This window comes from Haliotis asinina, chromosome 8 (assembly GCF_037392515.1).
Source record: "Haliotis asinina isolate JCU_RB_2024 chromosome 8, JCU_Hal_asi_v2, whole genome shotgun sequence".
Classification (NCBI taxonomy): Eukaryota; Metazoa; Mollusca; class Gastropoda; order Lepetellida; family Haliotidae; genus Haliotis; species Haliotis asinina.
Window position 1 is genome coordinate 11429239 of NC_090287.1, and position 24554 is coordinate 11453792.

The 24554-nt window shown below is 40.8% G+C and overlaps 2 long non-coding RNA genes across 3 annotated transcripts; both read left to right on the forward strand.

Annotated features, from left to right (window-relative positions):
* Positions 1-904: 904 nt before the first annotated feature.
* LOC137294871 (uncharacterized) lies at positions 905-8324 on the forward strand. Its single transcript, XR_010957546.1, has 3 exons — positions 905-947; positions 6868-7042; positions 7683-8324. It is a non-coding gene; the product is annotated as an uncharacterized lncRNA (long non-coding RNA).
* Positions 8325-13862: 5538 nt separating this feature from the next.
* Positions 13863-23715, forward strand: LOC137295025 (uncharacterized). Of its 2 annotated transcripts, none has more exons than XR_010957555.1 (3): positions 13863-13920; positions 22153-22332; positions 23465-23715. It is a non-coding gene; the product is annotated as an uncharacterized lncRNA (long non-coding RNA). The 2 variants fall into 2 exon arrangements; XR_010957556.1 differs by having other exon boundaries at positions 13919-13965.
* Positions 23716-24554: the final 839 nt, after the last annotated feature.

Below are 24554 nucleotides of genomic sequence, written 5' to 3' on the forward strand. Positions count from 1 at the left end.
GGGTAGCCTGGTGGTTAAAGCGTTCGCTCGTCACGCCGGATACCCGGGTTCGATTCCCCACATGGGTACAATGTGTGAAACCCATTTTCTGGTGTCCCCTGCCGTGATATTTCTGGAATATTGCTAAAGGCGGCGTAAAACTAAACTCACTCACTCACTCAGTAACTGTACGGAGCATTACCTTCCACCCTTGAATCCGACTTTTGTACCTGATGCCATGTGAGCTGTACACATGTGTGCTTTTGAGTGTGTGTGTGTGTGTGTGAGAGAGAGAGAGAGAGAGAGAGAGAGAGAGAGAGAGAGAGAGAGAGAGAGAACCTATGAATTAAACTGACGAAACCAGAGCCAGTATGTACTATGTTTCATGGCCCCGTGAGACGATAGCTGGATATTTTGAACTTTGTGAAATACTGGAATTCAAGAACCAGTATTTACTATTTTCATTTATATCATCCCTCTCATCTTCCCAGATTTCAATGGGTTGGATGCAAATATCATCTTGAAATTCACACCACCGAGAGCTCCATGCTGTAGAAAACACCTGAAAGGTTTCAGGTTTTAAAATAACAAAGCAAAAAACAAAGTTTGAAGGTATGTGAAATTTAACTGAAGGAATGTCAACAAAACACACTCTCTAAAAGCCACAGAAACCGTAAACAGTAATCAGGACATTTGTTTGAACGACAGATATGTCAATAAAATATGTCCAATACGAGCATACTTCGTGCACTAATCATCTGTACGATACATTCATATTTGATGAAACAAACATGACGCTGATTGTAATACGGCTTCCAGCTCTGTGATCTCTGCGTTCAATCTCAGTGATGCTGGCATCGATTGGAACCGATCGGATCGATACAAGGAATGTATAAATCCGTGGTTGGCATGGGCGGCGTTCACTACGTCTCCTACTGCTTCAAGAGTCATCACGGTACATCTTTCAGGTAAGTGCCGCATCAGTAGATGGCGTGATAGTGATACTGTATTTGTAGGGGTAAACGTCTCATAATATTGGTTAAATGTACTGACGTTAATATGTATTATTACGCATTTTGTTGAAGTTTGTGATTGTTTTCTCAATTAATTTCTTTTTTTCCATCCGCTACATATATTTCATTCTTCAGCTGACGACGGTTTGTTTTGGCGCTGACTTAAGTGGTTTAATCAAGACGTCTTATAGGTTACGTTGAAAATGAAAGACCAGATAAAATTAGTCTGAAAATATCACATAAAACAGATATACCGTCGCTATATGTATGGATATTTTATTTAAAGAAAGATTTGTATTTAGCGATTTGAAAAATGGGTTACAATGCTTTATAACCTCTCATCAACGTGTTTCATCAACGATGGCTTGTACATTTTCGTGATGTTTCATCAACAATGGTTAGTTACCTGTCGTAATATTCTGTCAGGGATGGTTCTTAAGATTTCTTGCTATTTTATCAACGATGGTTTGTAGGTTGTAGTAGTGTTTCATCAGTGATGGTCTGAATGTCTTCCTGCTATTTCATCAAGGATGGTTTACAAGTTTTTGTGATATTTCATCAACGATAGTTCGAATGTTTTCGTGGTATTTCATCAGCGATTGTTTGTTTGGAGGCATGATGGGCGAGCTGGCTAGAGCGCCAGACTAGTGATCTAGCGAGGTTGAGGTGTCGGGATCGAACCCACCTGTGACCGGGTGTAACTTCTTGAAGTCAGATTTGTGTGCAGATTCATTCCGTGTTGTCAAAACCGTGTTGTACAGAAAGCAGCCATGTGCACTTTAAAATACCCACGAATCCGTTAATGTATGACCAGATGGTTTCCACATGAATATTGCAAACACATGCAGTGACAGTTGGACAAAGTACAGTGACTGTGTATCCCAGTCCACCAAGCTGCAGATAGGTACCTCGTAAGGATGGAAAAACCACGTGAACACGGTGCGCTTAGTGTCTGCAAGAGTTGTATACTCCCCAGGGGGCTGAGATTGATAATATGACGTGATGTTGTGATTGACATCCAGTGATCGAGGGAAAAACGAAGCGCCTTAGATCAGCTGAGCTGAATATCGGCGCTATATTAATGTTCGTATGTTTTTTTAATCAACGATGGTTTTAACGTCTTCGTGCTGTTTCATCAGCGATGGTTTATGAGTTTGTAGGTTATTGTATGGTTTGTCAGTTTGTGTGGTGTTTCATGAGTTTTCAATGGAAAATACATAGAGAATAAAGAATTTCACTAATGTGGCATCATCAAAATCGCAGTAATTTATATGCTCACATCGTACGGATAATGTTCTATGTCTGGATACAGAAAATAATTGTGATAATCAGGAATGCAAAGAACACAACGGTTATTTGAGAATCGATTGCTGGAATATTGCTAAAAGCGGCGTAAAATAAAATTCACTCACTCACTCATTTTAAATCATGGCAAGGATGCGCAAGCCCCGTCAGTTCTATTATGAACCAGTCAGGAAATTTAAAACCTTTCGGGCTTTGTGCATGCATTCATTTCTTATTCGGGATTCGAACAGCAAGCTGTGGTATGCTTGTTTTAAGACGCGACTTTATACATTGTATAGCTTGGTGACCTGGGCCCTTATTCTCGAAGGGTTCGTAGCCTTAAGAATTCTTAGCTTTGATCGTAGGCAGTGTTTTAAGTATGGGCTTAAGAAGTTCGGAACGCTACGAACGTTTCGAGAATAAGGGCCCTGGTCGCTGGCATCGCAGGTTGGGTAGATCGTTGCTCATGATATCAGCCACCAGCTGGTCTGGTCATTTATTTCGATGACATATATATATATACACTTCGTTTCACAAGTTTAAAATCGTGTAATTATAGACACTTACTCAGGCAACTGTTCTAAACTAAATTTTGCCATTAAAAATGCCATACTGTTTAAATGTTTATTTGTGAACTGAAGTATTGTGAACAAATTTCTGAAAGCCGAAAAGATTATTATCATGACTTAAATAGAGAGCAAATAAGTGAAAATTGGCAAGTTCTTAACAACCACAACGCCGCTGTTCATATGAACGATATGTGCACATACTTTTGGGCAGTTTAGCGATTTATCTGCATAAGGTTTGCAGTTGGTTCCCCTAAGTTAGTAGGGAAATCAATGTTCGACGTAACCATATATATAATATGTATGTATTTTTCAAACGAAGTGGCCTGATGTTGTTCGATAGAGGTGGAATATGAGCTATGATAGTAAGACATATGTTGGATAAAAGCTGAAGATTCCGTATGGCAGGAGCAACAAGTACAGATCTCTGGTTAAGTCCATCAAACAGAATCTGAAAGGTTTGCATTACCAAGGATAGCACTCACTTTTATCCCTGTCTTGCAAGTGCTGTCGTTACTTTGTCGTTACTTTGTCCTACCCCGTGCTGTCGTTACTTTGGTCAGAAGGCATAGATCAATAGCGAACAGTACTTACCGGATCTCTCACAGCATTTGAGAGTGCATTAGTATGTTTCCGATGTACATCACGTATTTGTATAAATATGATATGGTCGAGGTATTTACGCTCACTGAAAAATAGAATTTCCAAAGTTTTCTGCAGTTAGATCGGATGAATGTCACGTTTTAGCGTCGCAGTCCATCTTAATAATGGAACCGTGACAGCAACCGAACGCTTTACATGCATAAATACTTTACCTTTTCCCTAGTTGTACAAACTTCGTTTGTATCTTGAGCCGGTATTGGCATACCGCAACATTCACTAGGTCTCTTGACACTGACCGCGCAGCCTAGTGTTAGAACCGGGAGGAATCAATGGTTTGTATGAGAGCCGATGGACAAGAACAGACGGTCAGATGGTCTGGTGGTCGCTGGTTTATATGCTGGACGGTATAGAGAGTGGAGTAAACCACGCGAATATATGCTGTGGGACATATTAGCAACCCCACCGTCTCCTCTGACGCTGAAGTCTGCTGGATGAAGTCGGCTGGTCTTAAATGTGAAACGGAGGGCTTCCTTTTTGCTACCTAATATAAGTCACTTCCCAGTCGCACTAGTCAAAATGTGATGCTTTTGATAATATTTGCATGACAAGTCAACTATGCAATGCATTCAAAGACTGTTCAACACCTTGTTAGTGGATGTCATTCTTTCATGTCAAGAGCGTTACAGAAAATGCTGCGTTCAAATGTCTTTAAATAGGATCATGTTCCGCCTCAGAAAATTTCAAACCTACAAAAATGATCTTTTTAGTAAAGAAACTGAATTTGTCGACATCACTGAAATTTATCTCCCTTTTGAGAACAACATTCGGGGAAAGCATGATAATATGTGGACCGCCTTTGAAATGTCACGCGTACATCCCAAATACGTAAGGCTCCTCACTGTTCTTGGTGTCCTTGGTTTGGTACTTCCTTATCTCTTGGCACAGATCAGGAGACTGCCCGGGTTTTCCACCAGGAGCACAGTCTTTCTGACACTCTGAGTAATGCAGAAGGTTCCAGTGTTGGAGAGTCTACATATTGTCCAAAAGGTTCTTGATGGGTTCGATTGAGCAGCGTTTCCTGGGAGAAGTCCCTTACGCTAATCTGGGTGCGTTTAGAGGGGGGAAAGGCCCAGAGCTGATGATGAACTTTACCAGCCTGTTTGTGTCAGGATCACACAATAACACCTCTTCGATGTGACTCTCTAGAGGGGCTAGTTTCATCATACGGTGCTCAACGGCGCAACCTGATTATTAGTTTTCTTTTTGTTAACCCGGATAACCCCAACAAGGCACAATAAGGTTAACAGTCACATGACGTATTCAATCGGGTACCCATTTTCTGCTGGGTAAACAGAGGTAATTCTGAACAAACCCACTTGCCTAAGGCGAGACTCCATGTATCCCATGTGCTTGATTGAGGGGTAGGACTGAAGTCCTAAAACCTCTAAGGCGTCAAGCAACTAAGCATGGTCACCCATCAAAGGATCCTTCGCGCTAAACGGTGCTTATCTTGAACTGATTTATAAACTTGAGTTCTACGCCCAGGACAACACTCCACCATTATTATTGATGCATGTCGCATTCCAGTCGCTTACATCGATGCTGATAATGTCAGTCTTGACTGTGTTGAAGTATTTACAAATCTTCGTCACATAGCTGAAATAATGTTGGGTGCGGCGTTAAACAACAGGCAAAAAGACAAAGAAATCCTCTCGAGGCTTGACATAGCTGACATTGATCGAAACGACGTTGAACAACAACTCGCCCACTGAGTGACCAATGAAAACTGATGAATGTCCATTCTTCGTTTCCTAGTCATGAATCACAATAAATATTAGCATGGCACAAATTACATACACGTGCATGAAACTGGTTTTGGCAGTCACAAGTCTTTTGGAAACTAGGGGATAAGGCCTTATCTGTTTTTAACTGGAGACGTATCCATATATATTGGACTGTCCCTGGTTGTCTCTGAGTGACAAGGCCATAACGAGGGCTCGAAGACATTCAGATGATCGGACATTGTCGAAATCGACTTTATAAGCCCTGAACGCTGATGAGGGGGGAATGACGTTCGCGCAACGCACCATTGTGGCTATTTAATCGATATAAATAGCGGTTACATGTAAAACTACAAATGGTATTCCATATATTTAGTGCGGTTATATATAAACACCGATTTAAAAAGCACACCCTTTAGCATTTCTACCAAACTTAGAATTTGGTTACTGTAAATCCCACGTTAATAGGTTCGTTGAAAAAGAGATTGGGCAATCTAAATTGAGTAATATGTTTTGTTGAGTTGTTTAATGGTGCGTTTAACACTTGTGACCGTGGTATGTAAATGACTGCGTAAAGACAAATTGAAGTGATTGATAACATGAGCAAATATTTATGCCGTCAGGATACAAAGTCTACCGAATCGAAGGGGCTCATCACCTGTATTTCAAAGTGCCTCCACCGACCGGTTTCCTATTGGTGTCATTAAAGGCGACTAACGGGTTGATGTGGTCAGAACTGATTATCTGGTCCAGACACTATTGTTTTACAGACCGCCCTCATGTATTGCTAATATCGCCAATATTGTTGAGTGCGGCGCTAAACAACACGCAACCAAATAACTGGGAATCTGACATTAATTCTGTATTCATTGTTGCGTTTTCACGAACCTTTAACGACTATTTAAGTCACTGACACAAAACAACGGCACCAAGCCGCCACTGATTCTTTTTTAGGCTCACCCACTCTGTCATTCAATTATCTACTACACTCACCAAACACCCATACGAACTCGTTCCTCTACCAGCCCATGACGAGCTAATAACCACCAACTGGAGGACGCTCTCCTCCAGCACACCTACTACAATCATAGGCTCAGGATTGCTCCTGAAAAGATGATATTAGGATGGATAAACCTGTCACAAGGGGAGCAATTGCCGTGATGTGTGATCGAACTAAACTTCATCTCAAGAAGAAGCGGTTCAGAAATAATAGACCATTCTCGGTGCAAAAACGTCACTTGGGCTCTTAAGGCTTCGATATATTGGGGCGGTTATTCTTTACCCTTGTGATTAAACAATATTCCGATCTGGAATGTCGTGAATTATTACCTTTTGCTTGGACGACCAAAGATGTGCCCGTTCCTCTGCTGGAAGTTTCGCGTGTTGGGATACAAAATGGCGATTGACTGTGAACGACACATTCTGTACGAATGGATGTTTTTTCAAATCCTGCTTTCAGACAGACATGCGCGGACGTATACACACTCACAGGTCACAGGTCCACAGATGCAACGATTCAAATACTGAGACATAGTGGACTCCGACCGACAGCGTCAGACATACCTTATATCACGACTTTAGTGGAAAATGCATTCATGTATGAATCATAACTTATTACTAACTAATATCTTTCTTTTACAGGATTTGAATACAGACGGTCAATATGTCTTCTGTAACCTTGTTCAGCTGCGCATGCGCAATGATACTCTTTGCATCAGTAGTCACCCCATCGCCCACGCTACCGGAAGTAGGACTGAAAGACATGGGGTCGGAACACGCATGTCTGTTTATGTGTGAAATGTGCTTCACCGGATTTGTAAGTTGCTTTCAGCAGTTTATGCTATAGATCACGAACAATCTTGAAAAAAAATCCAAAATATAAATACATTGTGTGCTTTTACTTATCAACAACGTTGATGGATTGACACACTTTCAAATTCAAAACAATTTAAGATGTAATAGAACACACTGTTCCTAGTTCAGTGCATAATTTCGAATTGCAGAATTGGAAACTTTATTCCATTTTAGTTTCATGCCCATTACCGATTCCTTGCATTTAGTTTCCAAGAATGGGTCCGAGAAGCATTTTCCGTGACAGTAGAACCAGTGCTGAGCGTAAGGTTACACCGTCTTAGTCATCACCAGTGCGAACCCACGCGAGCGTATAGCAGTTATACTACGGTGGCACTAAATAGGACCACGTTTCGTCCGTCTGTCACACACAAAATATGTTTTTAGGACTTAATGTCCAGACATGGTTAGACATGACGAAGACCTTTGATATGAAACGTCATATACTAGTGACGCGTGTACTGTAATAGAAGCAAGTCTCTGATAGACGGGAGTATGGCCATTGTGATGGTCTTTTCTTTAGATTCATAGAAAACTCGATTGTCAGTATAGCTGGAACACAGAAGTGAAGGCATCATATTAACTTATTTTTCATTCTATTTCAGCCTAAACCAATGATGTACTGCGCTAACGAGGTATGCGCTGCTGGTACCTGCAACGCCCCTGGAATGGTATGGGTGGGACGCGCCTGCAAAAACCCAGCACTCCTTGACAAATTCCTGGCCAAGTAGAATTCAAGTTCACCAAAATGACATCTGGTTTTGTTATCACATTCACATTCAGACAGTGCACTAGACACTAGATGTAGCCATATCAAAGTAGCACGCGTGTTACTCATATTGGAAATTCAAGTTATGCTAAAAAAGAAACCATCCTCGATGGTGCAGGTAACAATATCTATTTTCCGGTTAATACCTTTGATCCACTCACAATGAATGGAAACGCTTGTCTGGAGACTTCCTACAATGGAGCATGAAAAACATCATGGGTTAAATATTCTACAATATAAATGTTACTCTCAGAGTGTTAACATTCAGCGACAGAGACAATGGAGTTGGATGGACGTGAATTCAAGTAATCAACGTAAACAAACGTTCTCAGTATCATCAGATCAATAACTTACATTGATAGGAGTTATTAGCAGGTGCACTTCGGTAAAGCTCTTATGGAAAAAATACATACTAGATAATAATGACAGAAACATAATTTGAATAAAAATGTCAAGGACTAGAATTATGTACATTTGGTCACACAATAAATTTGTTAAATATGAATATTGTAATATGTTATTTTTCCTATGTCACATCCGATATGCTGCCATTTGACAGTGTGAATTGTCGGATATGGACGTTTGAGTGCCATATTCTTAACAAAATATCTACGAAGATACTGTAAGCTACGAAGATGACGTTACAATCTACGTAAGACCATACTTTCAGCAACATTGATTACACTTTACCTTAGATCACAGTTACGTCGTCTTAGCCCGCACCCTCATCAATATACGCAGGTGATGCTTAGATCATCAAAGACCATACTTCATCTCCGTAAGTGATACTTACATTATCCTAGATCATACTTTCATCTCCGTAAGTGATACTTACATTATTCTAGATCATACATTCATCTCCGTAGGTGATACTTACATTATCCTAGATCATACTTTCATCTCCGTAGGTGATACTTACATTATCCTAGATCATACTTTCATCTCCGTAGGTGATACTTACATTATCCTAGATCATACTTTCATCTCCGTAAGTGATACTTACATTATCCTAGATCATACTTTCATCTCCGTAGGTGATACTTACATTATCCTAGATCATACTTTCATCTCCGTAGGTGATACTTACATTATCCTAGATCATACTTTCATCTCCGTAAGTGATACTTACATTATCCTAGATCATACTTTCATCTCCGTAGGTGATACTTACATTATCCTAGATCATACTTTCATCTCCGTAGGTGATACTTACATTATCCTAGATCATACTTTCATCTCCGTAGGTGATACTTAGCTAATCCTACATCATACTTTCATCAAACCAGGCGATATTTACATGGAGTCGGACCATATTTTTCTCTACGTTGATTCTATTTGCATCAATTTATACCATATATCCATCTACCTAAGTGATACTAATTACACTTAGACCATACATTCAGTTACGTAAGTGGTACTTACATCACTTTATACCATACATTCGGCTACGTAATTAATACTTACATCACCTTAAACCATAAATAGCTACGTAAGTGAGACTCACATCGCCACATGCCATTCATTCAGATATGTAAGAGATACTTACATCACTGTAGACCATACCTTTAGCTACGTAAGTGATGTTTGCATCATCGTAGGCCATACATTCAGATACGTAAGTGATACTTACATCACTTTAGACCATATATTTACATTACCATAGGCAAAACACTCAGATTTGTGATACTTTTATTAATTATTATTATTTATTAGATGATGCTTACAACACCTTAGACCATTCATTCAGCCACGTAAGTGATACATCACCTTAGACCATACATTCAGCCACGTAAGTGATACATCACCTTAGACCATACATTCAGCCACGTAAGTGATACATCACCTTAAACCATACATACAGCAACGTAAGTGATACAACACCTTAGACCATACATTGAGCAACGTAAGTGATACTTACATTACCTTAGACTACACATACATTTGCGATCCAACCATCCCCAAAGGTTAACCTCACTGATGCTAATACAGAATGACAGAACTGCCATTACAGCTTGTTATAGAGTTGGAAAAGAATAAATATAGGTTAAAACAATTACACGCATAGCTGTCTGCAATGTTTAATAACCTAATTCTTATTATAGGTCACATATATAGTTCAACTCTTTATACGGAGGTAGTATGGTGAGACTTATCACCAGCATCAGATCACCATGGCTAGAATTACGTCACGATGGTATTTGGGGAGTCAAATTTTCAAAAGCTTTGTCACGTGCGTGTTCAAATGCTAAGTTATCGGAACTGTTAAAAGCTTTTAGAAGTTTTTACCATCTAACAAAAAAGATGGTTGTGGAGGTGGGATGGGCATATAGCTGTCTGTCAGGTCCCATTTTGTTTATTTAGCAAGATGAACGCACACCATCCCCATGACTTCGTGCTGTCCATCAGAATTAGCCTGACTGGTTGATGTGCTGAGAATCTTCCCGCGATGTAACACCCATTGTTGTAGTGCATGATAACACAGACTATCAAAGCTTAAGCAACACGAGACTATGTTCTCGGAGTCCACTGAGGTGAAGGGGCTGTGGGGTAGAGTAGTGGTTAAAGCTTTCGCTTGTCACGTGGGTGAGCTGTAAGTGGGGTTACAGCAGGTAGTCCATTAAAAGCTAAAAGTAATTCTAAGAAAACATCGAAATACCCTACTCTAGATTACCGTGCCGACTAGCAGGTAGTCAGTATTGTCTCTTAACCATACATTACATATACTACCGACAAGAAATAAGGGAACTAATGAAATAATAGCGAATTTGAAATTGCTTTAAATATCCACTAAATCAATTTTAGGCGTCAAGTTCAATATCTGGTGTGTCCACCATGTTGGGCAACACATTCACGGCACCTTGATGGCATGCAGTTAATCAATTTCCGGATGGTTGCCCGTGGTATTGCCCGCCATTCCTCTTGGAGAGCTGCACCAAGCTGGGCCAGGTTGGCGGGTCCTGGGTCCCTGGCGTACACCCTTCGACCAAGAACGTCCCAGAGATGTTCAATTGGGGACAGGTCTGGGGACTTAGAGGGCCAGTCCAATGTCTGAATACCTTCTTGTCGGAGATAAGCGGAGACAATTCGGGCCCGATGTGGTCTGGCATTATCATCTTGGAATACAAAATTTCGGCCGATAACTCTAGCCAATGGAGCCACAAAAGGACGCAATATTTAGTCAACGTATCGCTGACCAGTCATGGCTCCGTTAATGATGACCAAATCTGATCGTCTGTCATGTGTAATCCCACCCCACACCATGACACTACCACCTCCATATCGATCCAATTGCTGCTCTGGCATATCGCTCCCCGCTCCGACACCAACAATCTGTGAATAGTAGGCAAAACCTTGACTCATCAGAGAACATGGTGTAACGCCAGTGGCGCATAGCCCGTCCTTGATGCTGCCTACCCCATGCCAGTGTTTGGCGCTTATGGTGAGCTGAAAGGGTGACACCATTGAAAGACCGTCTTGGTTTCAGACGAGCTTGATAGGGTTGGTTTTTAACGGTTGAGGTTGAAATGTGTCAGTCTCTATTGCATTAGTGATTGCGACTTCTCCAGTACATTTACAGGAGTTAACTTCTGTATGCACGTGTAGCACGTACTGGGCATGCATTATGCGAAATTCCATTGTCATTGGATGTTGCGTTTGGGAGATACGCCACGATAACGGACCCTGTCACAGTCAAAGTCATCTACATTCAATTTCTTGGTTCCCTTATTTTCTGTCGGTAGTATATACATTACCGATAGTACTTATATTAGTGAATCCAGTTCACATGTTTCCTAGAAATGTATAAACACCAAGAGTAGTTGACAACTTCTTTAATACTTGAACACGACGTTTCGATACAGGTTCTTGTATCGTTTTCAAAGTATAAGAAAAAGATATGCCTCTCAAGCAAGTCAGCTGTAATTATAATACAACAGATAAAAAATGAAACTACAATAAGTGTAAATATACTGAGTCAAACAAGAAACTTCAGAAAATGCAATTTTTAAAAATAATGAATAATAATTCTCTGTTGATACATCTATGTAACCGAAATGAGATCCCTATCTTTCGACTCTAGAAGAACGTTAGCAAAACCCACTCAAACCCATCCATTGGTCGTGTAAATGACGTTAGTGCCAAATCGGGTTTTACACGTGCAGTCGATCACGTGATCTTTGCATCGAAGTTGCCTCCATTTGCACGTGCTTTTTGCACTGGCCTCAAGAATTGAAAAAAAGCACACTCTTAAACCACAGTTCTAAGGGTACGTTAAATGCCACGATTGTCAAATGTGCAACGTGAACGTGCCGTTGGCATGTTGCAAGCGGGAAGATCAGTTATTGACGTCGCAAGAGCAATGGGATGCAGCCGTCGTACTGTGTAAAGACTTGCGAGGTCGCCTACATCAAACTGGCACCACTTCTGATCGCCAAAGGTTGGATCGTCCACGTGTGACGTCACGAGCAGAAGACCGTCAAATCGTCCTGCGTCACCTACGTGACAGATTTGTGCCGGCTACACGAACCAGGGCTGATATGTTTAGAGGTCGACTGTCCTTACAGATCATTCAAAATCGGTTGCGAGCTGCCAATCACCATTCTCGTGGTCCATATAGTGGGCCAATATCGACGCCGTTTCATCAACGTCAACGTCTGCTATGGGCCCAACATCACCTCCGATGGTCCCAGAAAGACTGGAATGGAGACGTCTTTAGCGATGAATCCAGGTTTACCCTCAGATTCGTGGACGGCAGCCACAGAGTCTGGAGACGACGTCATGAACGGTATGCCCAATGTTATGTGGTGTGGGGTGCTTTCTGTGGGAACAACCGTTCCCGACTTCTGGTCATCCGTGGAAACCTCACAGCTGCTGCTAACCGCGACCAGGTGCTCACCCTTGCACTCGTTCCTTCCATGGCGGCTCATGGCCTAGGTCTACAGTTCCAGCATGATAATGGTCGGCCGCATACCGCGATACGGACACGAAATTTCCTTTAAAACGCTGAAATCAACGTCATGGACTGGCCATCGAGGTCCCCTGACCTTAATCCAATAGAGCACGTTTGGGATGCACCTGGTAGAAGGCTTCGTGGTCTTAGGAACCAAACTCAGTATTTGCAGGAACCTGGCGCTGCCTTGCAAGAGCAATGGCGCAGAATCCCCAACCACGTGTTCACAAGCATCAGGCAGTCGATGACGGTGTTTGGCAGTGGTGAATGTGCGGGGCGGTCATACAAAATATTGAACTGAGAAATTTCGAATTTTTATTCTTGTCATTTGACATTCTGCATACCCATGTTTTGGAACGGCGGTGTAGCCTAATGGAACTGATTGTGGCACTGTCAGTGTATCGAGTACATCACACAGACCGCAGCAGTGAAATGATAACATTTTAACCATCTTACCATTTCTTGTTCTTTTATAGTGCCCTGAAATAGAATTTATATAAAGTTTCTTTTTTGATGTATTAGAATAGACAAAAGAAAATAAGCTTATATAAAATTTATATCTGTGAGTTTAGGATGCTATATAAGGGTGATAGTGATTCTTCATTATCAAAATGGCGAACGCACGGGTGAAAGTTACGTTTATCGAGTCCAGCATCTATTCTATGATTGTATTAGTTTGGCTGCATGAGAAGTCCAAAACAACAATCTTAGTATCAAGAGGGCATTTCGTGATTTAAAATACAGGACTGATGGCCTTGTGCTTGACGTGTTGCTTCGTGAAGTCAAACTCTGAGGTTCGATTCCCATGTTGGTACAACATGCGAGTCTGAGTCTTGTGATAAGGAAGGATTACTGCTACCATCGGGTGACTCACCCATACACCTACAGTACTGCTACAAATAATCTGCAATGATAGATAAACTCATAAGCAGTATTAAAGTACAGGTGTCCTATAACTTCCCTTGTATTTTCTTTCCAAGTTTTAGTTTTTATGGTCCAACGTTCTGATTCAAACCGCAGCTGTATCCAAAGTTACTTTGGTGCTGCAGTACAAGTATACTAGCGTGACACGTACATGTCACGTGACTTGTCTCTAACAGTTCCTCATCTTGGATAAAGCAAACAGGTTGGTACGTTTTGGTACAGGTTCGTACAGTTTTACAATACAGACGTAAGTTATGAAATTATGAGTCGGACCCGGCTGCTATCAAATTCCATTTTATTTTGCTAACTTTCAATAATACTTTCAGCAATGCAAACAATTGGACAAAAGAAAGTATATGAAAACATGACCGGATTTGAGTGTCTGAATTCGGAACGGAGGGACGTCGGTTCAAGGGGAGTTTCATGTATATATGATGTAGTTTACAATTCGGTTTACAGGGAATGTCGGATTAGAAGGAGTCAAAGGTATCATGTTTTAATGGTAGATGAAATTGAAGCAAACAACATGTGGTTGTTTGCAGTGTTTGATATCATACCTAGTTTTGGAATATGGTCAACTACGTTTCAACGACATTTCACATCTTGAAAATTGATTGCAAAATATATTGTTTTGGTCAAATCCAATGTTTTTGTATACGTGTAATTTCTTTTGTCCGCCAGTGTGGTATATTTCACATTTATTCTACTAAGTTTGAAAGTTCTAATACATCGCTTGTCATTCACATGTAGGTAAGCTGAAGTGAGCTTTACGTCGTGGTTAAGACCGGTTATATAGAACTGTCGGACGAGGGACATAATGCTTTATCTCTGATGCCGTCAGGGATAGAACTTCTGACCTCTCTCTAGACACACTCCAGCCACTTGACCACATATTCGGTCATTACACACATTAACAAAGCGATAGAACTTGGTTCAGTAAACTACATGCATGTATGAGTCATGTCAGAATGGTTGTCCTCTCTCTTCAAACTGTAATCATGGCTGTGATTGATCGCTTTCACTAGCAAGGAAATTGTTACACATTTTCGTTTCGTATGTAAATCTTTAAAATATTCTTCTGCAATAAATCAACGTCTTGTTAAGAATAGGCAGCGGATGGGTTACAAATTATGACAATTGCTGTCCAGGCAAATTGGAACACAGCTTGTCTCTAAATTAACTAATTTATGAAACAAGTACACTGAATAATGAGCATGAGTGAAGATTGTTTTATGTCGAGTAAAGAAGCAGTAGCACAGTAGTATCCCAGTAAGATAAAATTAGTTTCACACAATGTAATCTTGTTGAAATTGGCTCTAGGCCTTCGGGGTAAGAGAGACAGTTTGATCCACTTGGCGTCACAAGGGTGTAGAGCAGGATGATTATGGATTTAAAAATACATGCATATATATATATATACCTAAGCCTTCAACAATATCAGTCATGAAGATGTTCAAATAGTTAATTTAGTCTTATGGGATATTTTGCGGATAACGGCTGTAGACACCTGAAATGAGGTCCACTAATTGCACCCATGCGCTGAATCGAAACCGGGTCTTCAGGGTACCGAGCGAACGTTTTAAGCACTAGGCTACTGCCCGTGATATCCACATGCGGTCCTCTGAATCAAAGTAACAGCAGTAGCCTGCTTTAACATTTTATTGATTTTTTCATATCCATTAAATTTACGTTGAACAAAGTGATAGATTTCGTGTTGAATGTGGTTTTGCAATATGACAACCTCGGTTAACCTTCCATAACTACATGTACTACAAACGCTAACCGTCTTCTACTTTGACGCAGCGAAGCAATAATTCAGTTAAACACACCAGTAATAATCAATGAGAATGTCAGGATATAAATATAGCTGAAGCTTCCTGTCCTCAGCTTTAAATAACTCGCGCGGAAATTTTGGTGTCCCAAACTGGATTAACCACATCGAGTAATGCAATGATTTCCTCAGAAGAAATATTAATCGATTTTGTTCAAATAACAAAATACCGATTTAAAGTAAGAACCTTCTGTACAAATATAATGCTCTTCAACATTTGGGAGAATGAATTTCATTTAATCGATGAATAAAGATAAATGAAGGGTATTTTTGATGCAGTTTTAATCATTTGGAGCGACATTGTGTATCGGGCGAACCAAATCATGCTTTAAAAATATTGATAAACTTTGTTGAAGCGTATGGAATCAATATTGTGTAATAACACAACACATGACCATCCTTGTAAACCTTCAAGACCTCTAAATACCCCTCTGTTGACATTTGCTAATTTCCTTAAACTGGTTTTAAGGACGCTCTGGGTAGACGCCATTAACTTAGATCGCTTGTAAAAAGGTAACCTCCCTCTTGAATCTCCCCCACCCCAGTCCAAACCTACCTCGAAAGTTGCCGGCGGCAAACAGACGCACGGGGACCCACCTTCATTACTTCTACCGGTATGAATCTCATTTATTCTGTGAAAGCTATTAGAAAGGTCTTTTGTTTCTTTTTTATTTCAAATTACGAGTGAGTAGTGTTGTCCGCTCTATTGCAGTTACGGCGTTTTAGGTCACAGTAATCGGTAATATTTGCTGTGAATCTCACCCTCTATCTCCACCGGATGGGGTCGGAAAAACGTTAATAGAGAAAATGAGAACAGAACGTTTAAATTCAAGTACCAAAACATTTGCCAAATCATGAATTTACCCCGCACTCGACGCGTGATATAATATACACGTCTTCCATTTCAATGTCAAATATGTTCTCATCACGATATGGCTCAAACACTTAATATTAACTAGTTTTACGCCGCACTCAGCAACATTCAGCAATATGGCAATGGTCTGTAAATAATCGAGTCTGGACCAGACAATCCAGTGATCAACAGCAGGAGCATCGATATGCGCCATTGGGAACTGATGACGTGTCAACCAAGTCAGTGGGTCTGACCACCCGATCCCGTTAGTAGCCTCTTACGACAAGCATAGTCGCCCTTTAAGGCAAGCATGGGTTGGTGAAGGCCCATTCTACTCCGGACCTTCACGGGTCTCACCGCGTGAGGGTGGACGAGTGCTAGCTCGCGTGCCTGTAACCTCTGGGTCATATTCGTGCGTTGATTGATGCTCAAGGTGTCAATCACCGGATTGTGTGGCCCAGACGTGCGTGTGGTCGTCATGTAGCTGGAATATCACTGAGAGAGGATATAAACGAAAAGACACGAAATCGTGCTCTCACAATGTAAGTGTGAATGTTGTGAATAATGGAATATTTGTTACTCCCCAAATCAAAGATTTACTTTTGCTTCTCTTTGCAGATGATATTGTCACGTTTTCATTTATGGTAAACGGACTGCAGAGACAGATAAATATTCTTCAAACATTTTGTGACACATGGGGACTAGAGTTGAATATGGAAAAATCTAATATAGTTGTCTTTAGAAATGGGGGCATAGTGGCACGTTCTGGGGCAAAAGTATGAATGTTGTTTCATATTATAAATATTTGGGTCTTTTATTTTCTAGCCGATTAAATTGGTCCATGGCATCTAAAACTCTTGCAGCACAAGGGGCAAAAGTATGAATGTTGTTTCATGTTATAAATATTTGGGTCTTTTATTTTCTAGCCGATTAAATTGGTCCATGGCATCTAAAACTCTTGCAGCACAAGCTAAGAAGGCATTATTTCCCATTTTCAAACTCTTTAAGGCTAATAAATTTATTTCATTTGACTCAGCTTGCTTACTTTTTGACACTAAAATAGCACCAATATTGTTATATGGATCTGAAATTTGGGGAGTAAACTACTTCGAAGCCATTGAAAATGTGCATGCATCATATTTTAAAAGATTTCTTACTGTAGGTAAATTTGCTTCCAACAAAGCCGTACTTGGCGATACAGGACGCTATAACATGCATATTGAGAGTCAAATGAGAGTTATCAGATACTGGATTAAACTTATCAGAATGCCCGATTACCGCTACCCGTATCAAAGCTATCAATTATTATTATCCATAGACAAACGTGGAAAGTATTCTTGGGCTTCGGGTGTGCGAAATGTGTTATTTTCAAGCGGGTTTTCTTATGTTTGGTTTAAGCAAGATGGTGGTGATATAAAAATGTTTCTGTCAGCATTTAAACAACGAATAAAAGATATATACATTCAGAATTGGCACGCATCAGTAAATTCATCGAGTTTTCTAAGTCATTATTCACAATGTAAATCGATGTTTGGACCTGAAAAATATATTAGGGTCCTTAATGATAAGTCCCTTTTAAGAAATTTTTGTAAATTTAGAATCTCTCTACATGCCTTAAAAATACAGCATTATAGAAAAGATAAAAATACACTAGAAGATTTATCATGTTCTTATTGTTCTTCTGGTAAAACTAAAGACGAACGTCACCTATTATTAGATTGTGAGGCATTCTCTGCCGGCCGAAGGAAGTATTTAAAATGCTTTAATGATTCCCCACAAACGATATATAAAATACTTAAATCTAAAAACGATGACACTATTAAATCAGCTGCCAGTTTTATTAAACATTTGATGTCCATCCTTAAATTACATGTAAAACCATAATTTCGTGTCACGTGACCAATATTTGTTAAAAAGAAAAATTAACTGTACTATGGGCCACTGGGCCTTCACTACTGAATAAAAACCTGTCTGTCTGTCTGTCTGTCTGTGAATGTTGCTCTCACAGAGTCGATATGGAGGAAGAGCGGAGAGCTTATAAGACCTGGAAAATCCGGACAAACTTCCCATCTTCTAATATCTTCGTACAACTAGGTTTGTTGTATTTGTATGGAATTTCGTCAGGCATACATGAAAACACCAGACATGAAAACACCAAACATGAAAACACTAAACATGAAAACACCAGACATGAAAACACCAAACATGAAAACACTAAACATGAAAACACCAAACATGAAAACACCAAACATGAAAACACTAAACATGAAAACACCAAACATGAAAACACTAAACATGAAAACACCAGACATGAAAACACCAAACATGAAAACACTAAACATGAAAACACCAAACATGAAAACACTAAACATGAAAACACCAGACATGAAAACGCCAAACATATATTTTACAAACATGTATGACCTAGATGGTCTTTCAAGACGGACATGAGATTATGATTATGATTATGATGATATTGATTATTGTTATTATGAGGTTCCAGAACCATGGGTATTGAGAGTAACGCATTTAATGGTGAATTATACATACTATTTTTATTAGTGACACAATACCATAGAGCCCGTGGTTAATGACTGGAGGTTGTTGTACACCGCACCCCTGACGTTCAACCGCGCCTTCATTGGTGAAACAGTCTAACCAGTCATATGGAGGATAAGATAACATTCAACACTGTCGCCCAGTTCAGGCAACCTAATCCCATATGTCGAAATGGATGCTCCAGTAATGTGAATGGCGTCTGTAAATAATCTGGACTTGACAAAACAAATGATGAACATCGTGAGTATTGATTTGCGCAGTTGGGGTACTATCATAATCAACATCCAAGTGAGCGACTCTGACCCCGTGTCCGGCCTTTAATCTCAGCGGGGGAAATGATGGACTGAGTGATGCGCGGACAAAGGTGGTCAGGTAGCCCAATTGCTAAAGCGTCCGCTTGTCACGCCAAAGACCCGGGTTCGATGCCCAACATGGTTTCAATGTGTGGAGACTAATTCCGGTGTCCCCCGTCATGATGTTGTTGGTATATTGTTAAATGCGGCGTAAAACTACTCTCACTCACTTGAACCACACTTGCTGAAACTGACACGGAAGTGGTAGCGCTTTCGATATTGAATATGATATCTGCGTTTTGACTCGAGTATATATCCTTCGAAAGTGAACTTCATGATATTTCAAATACATGAAAAAAGGCTTAGGACTACATCTATAAACAAGAAATAGTTTCATGATTCTGTGAAACACACATGTGTGCTTTGGGACCTTCTGCCAAGCTTACCCCTGTCACCAAGAGGAGGACATAAGATCCCCTACTCCACCATGAGAAACTGGTGCAGTCTCTATTCATCCATGTGGTCAAGCAAAGTCTGTAAAATCACTCTCTCCCACACTCAACCGTGGATACTCCCACCGCATTGAGTCCATGGTAGGGCAATGTCTATTTCAGGCTCTGCTCTCTAACGAACATGTTCGGGCCACCGTATTGGAGACACAGTTTTAGAAAACTGAGGGAGGGTGTTCTGGCTCATTGGAGCCGAATTCGCCATTAACGTGGGCGATCATATGTTCAGGCACGTCTCGTTCTCCACTGCACCGAACGGATTATTTTAAATACTGAAGAGCATGTGCTTCATTGGAGGGCTGATTTCTTTAACGATTTAATGGTAATAAGTACTTGTCGCCTGGAGTCATGTTTGGTGAGAATCTGACAGATTGGCGAGACTGACACGCTGGAAGTTTGGCATGCCGGAGGATAACATGTTAGAGCCTATGACATGATTGGACATGACGTGCTGAATTGTATGACATACTGAGAGACCCGTGAACATCCGGGCTAGAACTGGGCTTCAGCAACCTATGTTTCCCGTAAGAGGCGACTAACGGGATCGGTAGGTCAGGCTTGCTTACTTGGTTGACACATGTCATCATATACCATTTGCGTAGGTAGATGCTCATGATGTTGGTCACTGGATTGTGTGGTCCACATTCGATTCTGACATGATGGGTAGTCTGACATGAGAGTTTGACACTCGAACTTATGATGAGCTGAACAATACATAGGAGACAATCTGACATACTAAACCGTCATGACACGTAAAGGCATCTGGCGTGCAAAACACCCGCTTTACAGTGCAAGAATGTGTAACGTGCTAGGCAGTCTCACATGCAAGAATCTATGACACGACAGGCAGTCTGGCGTGCAGAAAACGTATGACATGCTAGACTGTCTGACATCCAAGAACGTATGACATGCTAGACTGTCTGACATCCAAGAACGTATGACATGCTAGACTGTCTGACATCCAAGAACGTATCACATGCTAGACTGTCTGACATCCAAGAACGTATCACATGCTAGACTGTCTGACATCCAAGAACGTATGACGTGCTAGACTGTCTGACATCCAAGAACGTATCACATGCTAGACTGTCTGACATCCAAGAACGTATCACTTGCTAGACTGTCTGACATCCAAGAACGTATCACATGCTAGACTGTCTGACATCCAAGAACGTATCACATGCTAGACTGTCTGACATCCAAGAACGTATCACATGCTAGACTGTCTGACATCCAAGAACGTATCACATGCTAGACTGTCTGACATCCAAGAACGTATCACATGCTAGACTGTCTGACATCCAAGAACGTATCACATGCTAGACTGTCTGACATCCAAGAACGTGTCACATGCTAGACTGTCTGACATCCAAGAACGTATCACATGCTAGACTGTCTGACATCCAAGAACGTATCACATGCTAGACTGTCTGACATCCAAGAACGTATGACACACTAAATAGTTTGCCATGCAAGAACGTATGACACACTAAATAGTTTGCCATGCAAGAACGCATGACATGCTAGACAGTTTGACATGTAAGTGTGTATGATGTGCTAGAGAGTCTGACATGGAAGAACGTGTGACATGCTAGACAGTATGACATGCAAGGACGTATGATATTGTAGACAGTCTGACATGTAAGAACGTATGACATTGTAGACAGTCTGACATGTAAGAACGTATGACATTGTAGACAGTCTGACATGTAAGAACATATGAACAGCATTAACGCAGTTAGTGGCAGGAGGGACTACACATTGGTTAGCACAGTAGTCAGTAACACCTAATATGTGTCGGCGACCTCTATATACTTGAGGTACTGATACAAACTAGTGACTGAAATCACAAAACTAGACATTTCATCTCGATACAATGTCACCTTATCATCACAAAGCCACGTATAATTTGTCTCCTTTCGTTTTGTTAGCATGTATTTAAATCATACTTATATTCAAACACAACTGGAACGATTCTTCACATGAAACCTCATTTAATGTATTAAGCACTTCATAACACCCTCTTTTATGTCAGTGTAAGTGTTAACGAATCTCTTTAATATAGATTAGCTCATCCTTACAAACACATATGAAGGAATACACTCAAATGGTTTCAAATGTATCACAATATGTTTCAGGGGTCGGTGGGGTTCAAACATTCGCGCGTCAAAGCGAAGACCCGAGTTCGATTACCGACAAGGAAACAATATGTGAAGCTTATTTCTGGCGTTCCCCCACCATGATATTTCTAAAAGTGGGGTAAAACTAAACTCACTCATGCACTATGTTTTAATCAAAGCAAGAGATAACAATGGTAAAAGAAGACAACTTTCAATTGTATTGCGCTACATGTGTCTGTTAACTGTACACGTCTCTTTTTTAATTTCAGTGAATCATGTCAACAGTTACAATACTCATTCTGGCATGCGCTGTGCTTGAGTGCTTTCCGGTAGTGACGTCAAATGAGCCTGAAGCCGGCCCAGTGCTTCCTGTCATTGGTCTGAGAGATCCGCTTATGAGACCGGGCGATGATTGTCTCTTCATCTGTGAGATGTGTTTCTGGGACAACGTGAGTGATGTTGAAGCCATAGTCTTCTGCGTCTACCTGTTCTTACGATTGTAAAATTGACTGACCATTCCATGATAAGGCGAACCGTAATCACACAAGTATATCGGTATGGCTACAACCGCCCCTGAAGATCCTGGTTACAATTGGTCTTCAATAAGAGGCGTTTACCGATACTGGGTGGTCAGGTTAATGTATCCCAATTGTGTTGTACGATGCCCGTGAAGTTGATCACTGGATTGTTTGATCCAGACTCGATTGCTTACAGACCGCTGCTATATATCTGAATTTTTTCAGTATGTGGCGTTTAACACCCAACCAACAAAGAAACAAAGGTTCATTCGTGGATTGAAGTCACTAATACAACCGTAATGCCAATGTCTCGGTTTCTCTGTGTCAAGGCAACTTAACAGCCCTTGCGCCCTCTTTCGGTACCTCTGATTTTATCATCATACCGGGATTTGTATACTATCTATCTGTATATAGTGACAACAGTTTAAGCCGTGTGGGCTTCAGAGAACCTTCGTTCTTATGCATCTACCGTGGAACTGGATTAGATGATGATCGGTTACGTCACACTCACCCATGTACTACGTGTTGCCAATAGCCAAATCTGAATCAGTTTGTCCAGTGACTGAAATATATCTATCGATCGTACTCAGCAGCCGCTCCTACGGTCGCTTCTTACAAGCCTTGGTTGCTGAAGATCCGAGGGGTGGTGGGGGTAGTCTAGCTGCTACATCGTTCACTCATTACACCTAAGATCCGGGTTCGATTCTCCAAACGTGTGCATAAAGCCCATTTCTGGTGTCCAAAGTCGTGATATTGCTAAAAGCGGCGCGCGAGTCGTAGCTCATGGATTGTCGGAGTCGTAGCTCATGAATTGTATGAGTCGTAGCTCATGAGGTCTGACCTCTGTGTTATACCTAGAACTTCTTATTGCATAAAACAACATCTCAACCGTTCATACATTGAATCTACCCGATCAAGCATAAGATATCTTAAACTTATTGCTTGCAATTCTACTACAGTTAGCTGTGTGGAAAAGACAGATATACAGACCTGATTCAGTTCAATAACGTGTGTTCAGCAATATCAACACTAATATATGTCATTTTCAAATATATATTTTCAGCCACAAATGTTGATGTACTGCGCCAACACCGCCTGCAGCCGCACCCACTGCAACATCGTCGATCTGGTGTACATAGGGAGAGCGTGCAACAACACAGAGTGGCTGGACAGGTACCTCACTCCGACGATGAATACAGACACGTATTCGGAGCAGGAAACGTATTCACCGGATACGTATTCACAAGAAACGTCCAACCAGTAGACCTGCACTCTTGCTCATCCAGCTTCGAAATAAACAAACGTCGATAAGGCGACCAGTTGTTATCTTGTTTGTTGGAGTGGGGCAGCCTAGTAACTTCGCCACTTTGTTGATTTTATTAAATATACTGGCGCTTAGTCTACACCGAAATGATACATCTACCTGTTATATTTTCTTACAATTTAGTTTGATTTAAAAGCAGGAAGATTTTGGGGCATGATACACAACTGTTAGTCTGCCTTACAGTCCCTGAACCATATCTTTCCTGCAGTCTTATCCCCGCCCAACACCCGCAATGATAGCCCTAAAGGCAGCAAGGCTAGGTCTATATGGGGCTCCTTTTCAATCTAGACAGGTTTATATGTTACAATCAAAATATGTATTCAGAGACTAAGCTTTAGTCTACACATAATAATTTTCGAATTTCTTGCCCCCAGTTGCCACCGAACCAGTTTAATGTTACCATTTAAATGGATGCCAAACATGTAACGCCAAACACTGGATTGTCTTGTCTACATTGGATTATTTTCAACTGGACTATAACTGAACAAATCTATGCAGGTGAGCTACAGTGATTGCGCCACTAGTTTTTACTCATTCGACGGAAAGGTTATACTGAATATTATACTGAAATAGCTAAAATACGCCCACATTTTGCACAAAAGTTGAAACAGACTCCGTGACAACGTACACTGGTTTATTACAACCCTCTTCAGTAGTAAGCTGTAGCAAGGTCTTGACATAAGTAACGTGTATACCAAATTTTGACAAAATAAACTGTCTTCAAAATCATCATTTATGTTTTTTTCAACTATATGGCGTTGACGGTTTGAAGTGAGTTCTTTTAATACATTACCACAATTGCTGCCGGGAGTTAGTAATGGACAAAGCT